This window comes from Hyaena hyaena, unplaced genomic scaffold (assembly GCF_003009895.1).
Source record: "Hyaena hyaena isolate Hyena2069 unplaced genomic scaffold, ASM300989v1 scaffold_53, whole genome shotgun sequence".
NCBI lineage: Eukaryota > Metazoa > Chordata > Mammalia > Carnivora > Hyaenidae > Hyaena > Hyaena hyaena.
The window spans coordinates 4,254,649-4,267,628 of NW_024080686.1; the positions used below are offsets into that span (position 1 = coordinate 4,254,649).

At 39.9% G+C, this 12,980-nt stretch overlaps 1 non-coding gene across 1 annotated transcript; it reads right to left on the reverse strand.

Annotated features, from left to right (window-relative positions):
* Positions 1 to 241: 241 nt before the first annotated feature.
* Positions 242 to 344, reverse strand: LOC120231171. The gene has a single exon (XR_005528280.1). It is a non-coding gene; the product is annotated as a U6 spliceosomal RNA (small nuclear RNA).
* Between the last annotated feature and the right edge of the window lie 12,636 nt (positions 345 to 12,980).

Below are 12,980 nucleotides of genomic sequence, written 5' to 3' on the forward strand. Positions count from 1 at the left end.
TGAGTCCCCTCACCCCCAAAGAACAGGAAATGGAATTTAGAATATGAGCTTTGATGCAACAGAATACAATTATCTCTTTGAACAGTGGCCACTAAAATTTGATTCCACTGTGCTAACATTTCTACTTGCTATCTTAGCATTGTCATTAATCATTTGTTCAGACAATGACAGTGCCCCCCAGAAAAGTGAAGATTCAAATATGTAAGTATGGCCTCCTGAAAATTACCGACAGAATCAACTTTTACAAAATATCTGCATCATGAATGAGTGTGTCACCATTGTTTGGGGGTCATACTAATCTATTCGGTATTGTTCCAATTTTAGCCTACTTGTTGTCCAAGCAAGGCTACAAAGCATCTAAACCAGTGAAAAGAAATTTTGTTTCTTAATGCCTCCATGAAAAGAAAACAACTTTGTATTCATAAAAGTGTTCATTGAAACACAAGTGTAGTATGACCAGTTAAGATCCTGAAAAAAGTAAAGTGACTGGTGTGACAAAGAAAATTAAGATGTTAGGCTCTGTGTGGCAACTATGCAAAATGTTGGGATGTAATGGAATTCAGGCAATGAGAAGACATTATGACCGAGAAGTGTAGGAACTGAAAAATTAGATGTGTGGCTGGACATTTGATTAAGAAGATTAAGATAAATACAAACCAGACCGATTGTGAACGGTATGGAAAAAAAGGGAAATGTCCTTAATCTCAGTATACCAACATAAATTACAGATGGTCTAATGAGATAAAATGAGGAAGTATGATATTTAGTGCTGATATAATTCTCTATATTATGGCACGGGATGATGCAATAAAATATAACAGAACATCTATTGCTTATCTTGAAATTCAGTTTCCAGTTCTCAAAATGACTCAGAGACAATATCCTTCACTAGACAGCGTCGTAAGGAATGGAGTGTAAAAGGAAACTGTAATGCAGGAGGCTGCAGGGTGAAGCCCATGTAGAGTATCATGTTCAAATTACAAAAAATTGGAAATTCAAATACAAAAGAAAATCAATGTAGTAATTTCCCATTTTCTTATCATTCCGTCAGACACAAATTAAATGTGTGTTTGTGTGTGAGAGAATATAAAACAACTTTTAACGGTTCTAAGTTTCAAATCTCTGTCATATTTGTGCTTCCAAAGGCTAAAATTTCAAACCGATATAGAGGTAATACATTGGCAATGTAAATGTCATAATCAGTATTACCGTGAGTGATATTATATTCCATAATAGTGAATAACTCTTAGCAAATAGCCAAAGAAAAGTAAATAAAAGTATCTCCCGTCTACATAGTTTCATTCCTGGAAAATACAATGCATATACCTGTATGCAACACCTGTCCAACAAGATGGCTTTCATATTTGGCCTCTGTCCTCCAAATAAAATCCATAAATTATTTTGTACTCATATTGATAAGAGGGAGGGGGAACAAAAAGAATGTTCTTCTAGGAAGCAGGGATACACCAAGTACTACTTTGTGAGCTCTCACTAGATACTGTCACTTGACTGCTTTATAAACATCCAGATTTAAACAATAGTCAAACCTCTAGCTCCAGCTCTGATCATTTTCCTGAATTTCTGATCCATAAATCTTACTGATAGCTAGAAACATCTATTTACATACCTGACTGATGCCTCAAATTCATCACACCCCCCAAAGAGTATTTTTTTAATCTCCTTTCAGTTAGTTTTGATGAACTCTTAGATTTCCTGCTTCGGAAAGGCTGTCACTTTCCACCCAGTTTCTCGGGCTCCCAAGGAATTTCCTTGGTTTTAATCCTCTTTCTTGCTCTTCACATTCTATCAAACCTGTCAATTTGATCAGCCTCATTTGAACCTACCTTACTCTAAGTCTCTCTCAAACCTTTTTACCTCTCCATTCATTCGTCCATTATCAAAGTTCAAGTTATTATTAATTTTAGTCTTGGTTACTTTAAAATCTTCTCTCCCTTATGGTTTTGCTCCATCTGTCCCCAAACCAATCCATGTTTCTCTTGCTGCCAGACTGATACTTTTTCTAACACAAATCTAATGTCTAACTATATTCCTATTGTTTAGCAAGCCATTTAGTGGCATTTCCATGACCTTCAAATAAAGTATAAATGTTACCTTCCCATATGCATTTTTAAATTTCTCTTCCTTATAGAGTTGGCCCTTGAACATTACAAGTTTGAACTGTGCAGGTCCCCTTATTCACAGGCTTCTTTTGATAAATGTAGTACTATAAATGTATTTTCTTTCTTAGGATTTTCTTAATAACATCTTTTCTCCAGCTTACTTCATTGTTAGAAGACAATATATAACACATATAACATACAAAATGTTTGTTAACTGTCTGTTTATGTTTCAGGTAGTTTATGTTTCAGGTAAGGCTTTACCGACAGTAGGTTATTAGTAATTAAGTTTCTGGGGAGTTGAAAGGTACATGTGGATTTCTGACTGCATGAGTGGTTAGTGCTTGTAACTCTCATTTGTTCAAGGGCCAATGTATTTCCTGTTTCAATCAATTTAGACCTTTTTTAAAGCTCTTAAGTTATGGCATGATAGTTTGCTTCTCCCGAAAGCAGACCCTGAGATAAGGATTCACAGGCATATAAATTTTCATTGGGAGTTGGTCTCAGGATGCAACAGTATGGTAATAGAGAGCTGAGACACAGAAGGTGGTAGTAACTGGGTGATTAAGCACATTACAAGTATTGCTTATAAAAGCTGAATCTGACTGCGGAACTCTGGGATCCAGTGTAGAACATGAGCATTGTAGTGAACCCATCTCAGACGTGAGGGGTTTGGGGTATTCATACACCAAATCCTGGAGAAGGACATAAATTCCTTGGCACTTCTGGGCTTCTGTACATAGGCAGAAGACAGGTTCCAGCAACTGGAGATAGCCTCAGGGAAACAGATACAGATTTAGATACTTGAAGAAGCATTTTAAGACACTAACATCATAAGGACTAAGAGTATATTGGTGGGGGAGTCTCACTTTCTGCTACATAGGATTTTTTGTGTCTCTGCATCTCCTTCCCTATTCCATTTGCTTGGATGGTATCTTGCCCATGACCCTGATGCTCAGCTAACTTCTCTTCCTTCATTTGTTACTTTAGGCATAAATATCCTTAATGCTGTTGCTGGCCTCCCAAATCTGTGATAGTCACCCCTCTGTCTACACCCTTATTTCGACTATTCTAGAATTTATTACACTAACAGTTTAATGAAAAGAGAAAACCAGGTATATACAGATATAAACATATTGCCATGGGCTTATGGGAAGTGGAAAGATTAGTTTACGTTTAGAAGTATCTAGGTTTTTATGGCTCAGTTCTGGAAGTAGTAACATTGCCTAGAACCCGATCACATTACACATCTTTAAGGAAGGCTGAGAGATGAGGTTTATTAACTGGATAGCTATGAAAGAAGAGGAAATTGTCACCAACTATCAGTTTCATTATCTCATGTAGTGAACCAGTTCAGCCCCTACCTAAAGAAGATAACCTAAAATCACATCCAGTCATTGCACCCAGTTCAAAATCCAGGATTTCTGGGTGATACAGGCATTTCATCCACAAGATTTGGGGTTAGCTCCTCAGAGTCGAGAAACGTATGCTGTAAAAAAGCCAAAGCATCTACTATCCACTTTCTACACACACAAAAATTACAATGGTGGAGAAAAGGTAGGATGAAACCACTCTAGTCTCTTACAGATGGGAGAGCCCTTGATTCTCAGCAGTTGTGATTCCTGGTGAACAGAGGTCTCTCTGTTCTGGTAGTACAGGAAATTCCATTTTTAAACTCAGATGTTTAGCGTGGCTGCTGGCTTTCTGGGTAGAGTCTCCTTGACTGCCGTCCTCACTGGTCCCAGCTCAAGTTAGGAGCTCCCCTTGCAGGTTGATCACAGCTCATAGCTTCTTCCCTACTTGTGCAAGTTTGAAGCCCCAGGGCTTATTTAAAGCCTGGACAGCCAAGGGCCTTTCAGTCTCCACCTGTGAATTCTTTGAAAATTCGTTTCTCTCATGAATTCTGTAGACTTCTGATCAATTTTCTTTTAAGTGGCTCCATGTCCCTATTACCACAGTCAAAGCCCTTTCTTGGGCATAATTCTCTCATTTTATTTTATTTTACTTTATTTTATTATATAAAAATATATATAAATATTCATTTTAAACCTCCCCCTATTCTTCTTCTCACCTTGAAGGTGATTACCTTGATACTATGTGAAATAATACTCAGGAAGGCCATACTATTCAGGAATGGCTGCCTCAGACTTGAGCTATTTATTTCAAATGAGAATATTTACTGGGCACTAAACATCTCTTTCAGTCTTATCTGCTACTATTTGAGATCTGGCTATAGCCTGCTTGTTCAACATTGTAGATCCTTGTATCTTTGGATGTTCTCAACTGTCATGGATATCTGTTTGGAGAGCAGTCTTTTCTTGCCTGAACTCCTCTCTCTCTCTCTCTCTTTGTAATCCTGCACTAAGTCAAGTCAATGTAATTTTATATACAATTATTCTGACTTTTTCCAACCACTTTCTCTAGAGTAAGGAATCAACTAGAGTGCCTTCTAAAATTGAAAGCAACGAAATATTTTGTGATAACAAAACAAAGTTCTTTCTCTTCTGGCCTAATTTATCTCTCTATTTGCCACCCAAAAACCAATCACTAAGCCAATACCAAGGTCCCGATTTCTGTTAACAGTTGGTGGTTGCATATGACTTTGAAACAAATAACCCCCCACAATTCAGTAGTTCAACATTATAGGTGCCTATTTTTCAGTCACATAAAATCCAATGATGTATTCCATGGTGACTTTCTAGTGGTAATTCAGAGAGGTACTTGGGTATCTGTATTTAGTTTTTCCACTGTCTCCTAGTGTAGCAGGATTCTTGCACAGAGAGTCATGACACCGAGGCTTTTCTTTCCAGGAAGCAACTTTATTCCTGTTGGCACTGCTCAGTTGGGCTCGTACCCAAAGAACTGAGCCCTGAACACCACCTGGGGTAGTTTTTTTTTTTTTTTTTTTTTACTTCTTTCTCTCCCATATATGATAACATACAAACATGTATTCTGATTAAGTAGTATCATGTTACAAGGTTGTGAAGGATGTTGTCATGTACATGTATAGCCAGGTTGCCTTGAGTTTTCCTTTTTCTTTTTCCTTTTTTTCTTTCCTTAGGGAGGGGACCCTACCATACTAGGATAATAAGTTCTATTACCAGTGGACAAAGGAGGGAGACTGGGGCACAGTTCATAAGAAGCATTTATGATGCAGGCTGAAATGTGGTATTTGTCATTTTCACCTGCATTTTCATTGGCTAGAAATGAGTCACTCATGGTGATATGTAACTGTAAGGAGTGCTGGGAAATATTGTCTAGCAGTGAGTTCACAGATAAGACGAAATGTGTTTGTGAACACCTAGGCAACCTCTACCACATTGATCAAAAATAAATAAATAAATAAACTAACTTAATCTATCAAAGGGAAAAAATAGAACTTTACAGGAAATCCATTAGTCACCTCCCTCTCTCCCTCTCTCTTTCTACCCCTCTCTCTTTTTCTCTTCTCTCCCTCTCTTTTCCTATGGCCTGTCTACACTCTTTTCTTAGAAACTGATGAGCTGAATTAAGCAGGAGGCTTTGGGGCCTGGTCTGGGAAGTCTAGAGATAGTAGGGCCAAGGATTTTTCAAGGTTGATTTCAAGAACCTAAAAGAAATTGAAGCCATGTTGATCATCCTATCAAGGCTTAATCAGAAGTGGCTGGGAAGAGATATAAAAACTAATTTTAAAAGTCAGAGAGATTCTTTTTTTAATGTTTTATTCATTTCTGAGAGAAAGAGAGAGAGAGAGAGAGAGAGAGAGAGAGGCAGCATGAGCAAGGGAAGGTCAGAGAGAGAGGGAGACACAGAATCCAAAACAGACTCCAGGCTCTGAGCTGGCTATCCACACAGCCTGATGTGGGGCTCGAACCCACGAACTGCAAGATCATGACCTGAACCGAAGTCAGACACTTAAATGACTGAGCCACCCAGTCGCCTCAAAAGCCAGGGAGATTCTTAAGGGTTAAAGACCAAAGTTGCTGCCATGACGTCAAAGCCATTTTCCTAAGGATGCTCCAGTTTCCGTGGGAGAAGGAAGGAGCCATTCAGAACTCAGGGCTGATCAGGATAGCAATAACTCTAAGTGACACAGTTCTGTGTTCCTCTTTGTAAGTATGTACTAGAGCTTCGACATCTAAAGGGGGAAAATGCTCTCCAGTACTAACAGTGTCTTTGCTGTAAAATTTTTTCTGGCTTTGCAGAGGTTAAAGGATTATTACATAGCAGCTTCTAAGCATGGAAAAAAGAGGTAATCAAATTGGCGCACGTCCCAGGGAAACTGTGAGGTCTTACGGAGCATGAGTGCCAGCGGAAAGAAGCATTTTGAAATGCAAACCTCAGGGAAAAAAAATCCAGATAGTCTCCATGACCAGGAGCTGTCTTTGGGAAGCTACTTTAGCCACCAGATTTCCACCCAACTCAGAAAGACTGCTCTACTGTCTTCTTCGAGCCATATAGAAAATAGGGCTTCTTCCCTCACATTATATCTTTATCCTCAGCTTGCCAGCCATCCAGACAAGAGTTACGAAACCCAGGAGGAGCCGAGTTACTCCTTGAGCCCAGGCCGTGGAGCAACACAGGCAGGACAGAGGACCAAGGTAGGAGTTGGAAGATCTGAGCTGGAGTCCAGGCCAACAAACGTTTGCCCAGTGGCCATTGCTCGACCTTGCTGAGTTTCTGCTGTTTCATCTCTAAGATGTTCACAGGGCATTCCTCAAGAGTGGAGACAGTATAGCCCTCTATGCATCCCCAGGCACAGTGCAAGTACTCATTAAATGATTGTTAACATCATAAACGAGCAAATGACTATCCATATCACAGATTTGTTAATGTTCAAATTACAGTAAGTTTATCAATAAAACGTTAATCAAATCATCAGATGTATATTTTGACTATGAGTCAGTATCTGATTGCACTTGCTCCTTACAGAGGCAGATTCCACAGGAATATGTTTCATCAGTTGTGTATTTCTGTCTGGGTCTTCTGCACATTTCTGGAAGATGGCAAATCCTTCTCCATCTGACAAGTTGTTCTGTCCTCTCTAGTGGGCTCTACGGCTTTGAGACAAGCACTTAAGAGGAAAGAAGAAAAATTCTGAGAGGACCCTCTCAGCCTCGCAACCAAGAATGCATCAGGTTCCTAATCATATTGCTCTTGCAAACTATATAATGAAAACATAGGCTTGGCTCTCAATTATTAAAAAAATTTTTTTCAAATGCTTTTTTTTGAGGAGAGAGAGAGAGGGAGGGAGTGTGAGCAGGGAAGGGACAGAGAGAGAGGGAGATACAGAATCTGAAGCAGGCTCCAGGCTCTGAGCTGTCAGCACAGAGCCCGACGCGGGGCTTGAACCCATGGACCATGAGATCATGACCTGAGCTGAAGTCGGACGCTTAACTGACTGAGATGCCCAGTGCCCCACAGCTCTCAATTACTGCTGAGATAGGTATGTTTTCATGAATAGAAGCACTAATTAAATAGTAAGGAAATGGCTATAGTGATTGAGACAGGATACACGTACTGTGTATTTGGAGGAGGGGGCAAGAAGCCTGGACTTACCACAAATGCTTCCTTGATGCAGAGAGACTTGACATGGACCTTGAAGGATTCCTTATACTGAGAAATAATGACACTTAAAAGCCATTCAGGAAAGGAGCCCTGGACAAGGAAAAACAAAGCAGACATTAGTTAATGTTACCATACACGCAGGATGTGCTCAATGACCAGTGGGCAATTATGTAAGGAGAAGGTTGAAGATGAGAAAAGGCAGGTCAAGTGGGATCAGAAAGGGGGGCCACTTTTTTGTGGGTGATAGGAAGTCAACGACTGACGGCTTTTAAGCAGAGGAATGACATGATCAGATTAGTGTTTTAGAAAAAAATATATATGTTCTGGTAACAGTGTCTGGAAAATGATGACATGGGAAAAGAGTGGAAATAGGAAACGAATATAGTTGTGGTGTGTTACCCACCTCAACTCCGGAATGCATTCCTGGACCAAACATCCTTGGGGTCAAAACGGTCAGGTCAAGGAACATGGTCAAAACATCCTGCTCATATTATACAACAGCTGGTTAGGAATCCAAGTGATGAGTCAGTCGTTACTGGAAGGGGTCTCAGTAACGGTGATGGTGATGTTTAGGAAAATTATTTGCACATAGTCTAAGGAATGTCAAGGGCATAATACTTGGAACAATGATTGTCTGTGAAGTCGTCCAAAAGGGTGATTATCAGAGTCTGGGTAAAAGTTCTTCTAACTCCTGAGTGAACTACCCTGGGTCAAATGATCATTTGCCGGCCTGTCTGGTCTCCCGCTGACATACAGGTATGTGCAGTCGTTGATGTTGAGAATATACGTACCGCACCGAAGGCCTTTGGTCAGCATACAAACACAACTGAGCCAGCCCCTTCCCTTTCCACTTCTTATAAAATAATTTTGGTTCCAGGTATCTGTTGGATGAATAAGCTGGGGCAAGTGAAGGGTATATTGCTGCAGTCTGCGAAGGAAAAGCAAATCCCAGAGCCAGGATCAGAAGAAAATTCTCCTGGGGAGTGAGCCAATGTCACTGTCTTTGCTTGGAGAAATGTGGCCAATAATTATATCCGAACTGTGAAATAGAATGGCTTTCCCTCCTCCAGCTGGCAGGCGGATTTGGACCACATCTGTTAAATATTTATCAGTAGCAGATACTAGTTTATCTTAGTTTTACTTTCACACACTGATCATCTGAGTTTTTATCTCATTAAGCTAGGAAATTGCTGGTGAGACCTGGCTTCTCTTACGGAGGCCGGTGTAAATTGTAGACAAGGGTTAAAGACAGAGAGTGACCTCTGAGCTGATGGAATGGTGCATATAGTGAGGAGATTAGCCTTCAATCACTATGCCAAAATTTTAATTCTTAGGCTCCCTAATGTCTGACTTGGACATTGGTAGTCTTAGTTAATTCCCCAAATTTTGAGGTGACTTAAATATAAAACTTCTCTTGGAATAATTTATGCTTCATGATGTACGGTTATGGTGTTTATAACTCTTTAGAGTCATTACTTTTGAAGAGAGAAATTTGGTAGTAAGTCAAGCTCAATGAGTTCAGCATCATGCCTGAATTTGCTGATTTTTTTTTTTTTTACTTCAAACTTTAAATATAGTTGGTCTGGCTCTAGACCTGGTTATTTGAAACCACCATATTCATCTCACTGGTTACTCTTCAAAATCTCCACCTACTTGATTTCTGGCAAGAACATAACATGCAAAAGGAACAACAATATTTTTCCAATCTGTCTGTCTGCATGATTCAGCTCATTAACTTTCCTTTCTGCCAACTTTTTTCCCCAACTGGAAGAATTTTCTAACATGGATATGCTGAGACACGATGGTAAGGGAAAGACCACTGTACAGGAGGCAAAGAGCTAAAATCTTTTTGCAGATCTGTTACACTCAGCCGTTTATTCCCTCCTGAGCCCAGTGGATTCTCTTCTACAGAACTGGGATGATCACACCTGCCCGGGAGACTCCAGCAGGCAATTTGGAAGTGAGAATAATAATGATTGCAATGACGATGATATCAATAACTACAATAACATCGGATGGGCATTTACCCCATTATAGGCACTGTGATACAAACTACAAACATTCATCATTTAAAAGGTTATAAGGACCCTATGGGGGAGGTAGCAATGTCCTCATATAAAGTAGTGCCAACTCCAGAACTCTGATGCATCTGACAACTGTACCAAGTTGAACATTGTTGTAAACTCTGCAAGCACAGAATGTTATAATTATATAATCATAAGCCTAGATATGCTTATATTTATGTTTATTTTATATCTGATATCTGTTTCATATCAATGCAAATCATCAATCATTGAGTGTCTACATAATCCAGGTCCTTAATAGACTGAGGGAAACCACACGCCCAGAAAGAGGCTAAGGCCCAGGGAGGTCACAGTCAAGTTTGGGCTCCTTCTAAGCAAAGTGTAACACTTTGTACGAAAACTTTTAAGAGTCTCAAATTGATTCTGTTTGTGTGAATAAACACAAAGGCATATGGAGGAGGTTAAATTGTGTTACCTCTAAACAACTACTTGATCTATAAAATCAGCCATAATGATTCTTACTCAGCTGGATTGCTGTGAAGATGGGCATATAAGGAAATGAACGGCGCCTGGGTGGCTCAGTCGGTTAAGCCTCTGACTTCCGCTCAGGCCATGATCTCACGGTTCGAAGGTTTGGGCCCCGTGTCGGGCTCTGTGCTAACAGCCAGCTCAGAGCCTGGAGCCTGCTTCAGATTCTGTGTCTCCTTCTCTCTGACCCTCCCCTGCTCACGCTGTCTCTCTCTCTCTCTCTCTCTCTCTCTCTCTCTCTCTCTCTCTCAGAAATTTTAAAAAAAAAACATTAAAAAAGAAGAGGGAATGAATGGCAGTGTGTAGCAATGAACAGTAGTGTGTAACATTTAACATCACACAAATGTGTTCAGATACAGCTTCAGAGACACTGCCCAGGAGCCCAGAGTAAGTGACAGGACGCGGATCTACTGCAGAGCTCTCAGAACAGGTCCACCTTCTCCACCTGCGGTGTGCTGCCTCCTGTAGGTGTTTCATTCTATCAACCCCATGACATCTGTTGCTTCTCCGCCCTTCCACGTTAGTCTGCCATCCCCATGATGCCCTCTCTTGACATACAACACATGGTCCCTTAATCAGGAGACCAATCTGGCTCCTTCTCTTCCACAGTGTTAGGACCAATCTCCACTTGCATGCTGGCTCCACATCGCCCATGTCACCACCATACTTTTATTCTGTGCCCTGGACTTTGACTTCCCCTCACTGCATCCCACCCCCCAGGTCCCCACACGACATCTCCAGGTATCAGTATTTCTTCCCTTCTGCAGAACTGACCCCAAATACTCTTTCCTCCACCTATCTCGCCTTGAGCTCAGCAACCAGATTTAATCTTCCCATCCTTTGAATGTTAACAGAATTTGTCTCTGCTTCTTTCATGTGTTTCTAATTTATTTCTTCCACTTGTCTACTTGCTTTAATTAATGTGTTATTAGCATTTGAGGCTCCAGGCTCCTTGAGAGCAGAGGCTGTTTTCCTCATCTTGTTATCAGCCACTTCATGGTCTTTGCTCCACCTCCGCCTCTGCGATTCCTACGGGGTCTATCACACACTACCTCTTTCTGTGCAGTTTTGATATCTCTAGCAGGTTCCTAAGGTGATAAACCACTCTTTATTTTTCTTCTATGAGTCTTTTCTTCAGGTTTATCAGGGTATAACTGACACATAAAATCTACATAAAATCTAAATGTATATATATTATATATAAGCCTATATAATACATATTTATTTAAATATATTTAAACAAAATATATTTAAAGAGTACAACACGATGACGTCATGTAGTATATATTGTGGAAGGATTCCTCCCACTGAGTTAAATATCCAGCACTTCTCATGTTTGCTTGTTTTTATTATGAGAACAACATAAGTTCTACTCTCTCAGGAAACTTCAGTTACCCAGTACAGTGCTATCAAGTACAGTCACCATGTTTACGTTAGATCTTCAGACCCTATTCATCTTAAAACTGAACTTTTGCATCTTTTTGCCAACCTCTCCCTAACCTCCCTGTCTGCCAGTGATTGGAAGCCACCATTCTCCGCCCTGCTTGTAGGAATTTGGAATTTTATTTTTATTAAAAACAGGTTTTTAGAGTCCACATGTAAGTGATGCCACGCAGTATTTGCCTTTCTCTATCTGGCTTATTTCACTTAACCTAATGCCCTCCAGTTTCATCCATATTGTTGAAAATGGCCGGGTTTCCTTTATATCTTTTACAACGTCGTTACAACAATATATCCCCTATGCTGTACTTTTCATTTCTGTTTTTTGTATTTTATAACTGGAAGTTGGCACCTCTTAATCCCCTCACTTATTTCATTCAACTCTCCATCTTCCTGCTGACAACCACCAGTGCTTGTGTGTTTAGGCATTTGTGTCTGCTTTTTTTATTTGTTCAGGGATTTATTAAGATGAAATAATACAACATTGCATATGGCATATGAATAATATGTATTCATCATACACACACACATATATATAAATTTATTAGTTCTAAAAGTTTTTGGTGGAGTCTAGGGTTTTCTGTATATAACATCACATCATCAACAAATAAGGATAATTTCGCTTCTACCTTTTCAATTTGGAAGGCTTTTATTTATTTTTCTTGCATAATTGCTCTGGCTAGGGCTTCTAGTACTGTAGTATGATGAATAAAAGTGGTGAGGGTGGACTTCTTTCTCTTATCCCTGCTCTTCAAAAAAAAAGATTTTGGCTTTCCTCCATTAAATATGAGGTTAGCTAATACTTTTTTCAATGAGTATGTGTTGAGCTAAAAATAAAGTTGGGAGTAGTAGTTACAGTGCATGACAAACATGGGTAGCATAGAGGATGGCCAGACCATTTCTCTGAGGGAAGAACTTCTGTGGAAGTCTCCCTGAGTGAGTGGCATCTCAGCTGAGTTCTGAGAGAAGGATGTGAGTAAAGAGAGGACAGGTAAGGAGTAGAAGACCTCTCATGAAGATCAGTCAAGTTCAATCCATCAAACTATTTTTCATGTGCCCCTATTATGTGGCTGGTGTGCAACTCTTTGCTGAGCTGGAAACGGTTAATGAGACCAAGCTGAGCACAAAGGTATCAAATGAACTGCAACCCGAGGCAGTTTGATGAAGAAAAGAAGATTGAAAAGCTCGGTAAGCACTTTGACCACCATTTCTCACACGTAAAATATGAATCATAATAATGATGACAAAAATACCTAATTCAGGACTTCTAATTTCCTTTAGCTGCGTATGTCCTACATACAATACTCTTAAAACCTGAAGGAAA